Raw genomic sequence first — 526 nt, forward strand, 5'->3', positions numbered from 1 at the left:
TTGTTTGGGTTTAAAATTTGGGCCAACTAGAATTTTAATTCTACCATCTTTAAAGGGAACCTGTCGCCACTTTTTTTGCCCTATAAGCTGCGGCCAGCACCACTGGGCTCTTATATACAGGATTCTAAACTGCTGTATTTAAGAGCCCAGCACGCTGTGTAGAACATAAAAAACACTTTATAATACTCACAAGGAAGGTCGCTCCGGTGTTGACTGGTCAGATGGGAGTGTTCGTTCACCGGGACCGACGCCTCCACTTTCGGCCATCTTGGTCTTCCTTATTCTGAAGGTGCGGTGCACAACGTGTCTATGTCATACACACGCACTGGCATTGAGGTCCTGAGCAGGGCAGATCAAAGTGCGCCTGTGCAGGACCTCAATGCCGGAGCGCCGGAGAACGAAGATGGCCATCTGACCAGTCAACACCGGAGCGACCTTCTAGGTGAGTATTATAAAGTGTTTTTTATGTTCTACACAGCGGGCTGCATTCTTATATACAGCAAGTTAGAATGCTGTATATAAGAGC

This window comes from Anomaloglossus baeobatrachus, chromosome 3, assembly GCF_048569485.1.
Source record: "Anomaloglossus baeobatrachus isolate aAnoBae1 chromosome 3, aAnoBae1.hap1, whole genome shotgun sequence".
In the NCBI taxonomy this organism is placed as follows: domain Eukaryota; kingdom Metazoa; phylum Chordata; class Amphibia; order Anura; family Aromobatidae; genus Anomaloglossus; species Anomaloglossus baeobatrachus.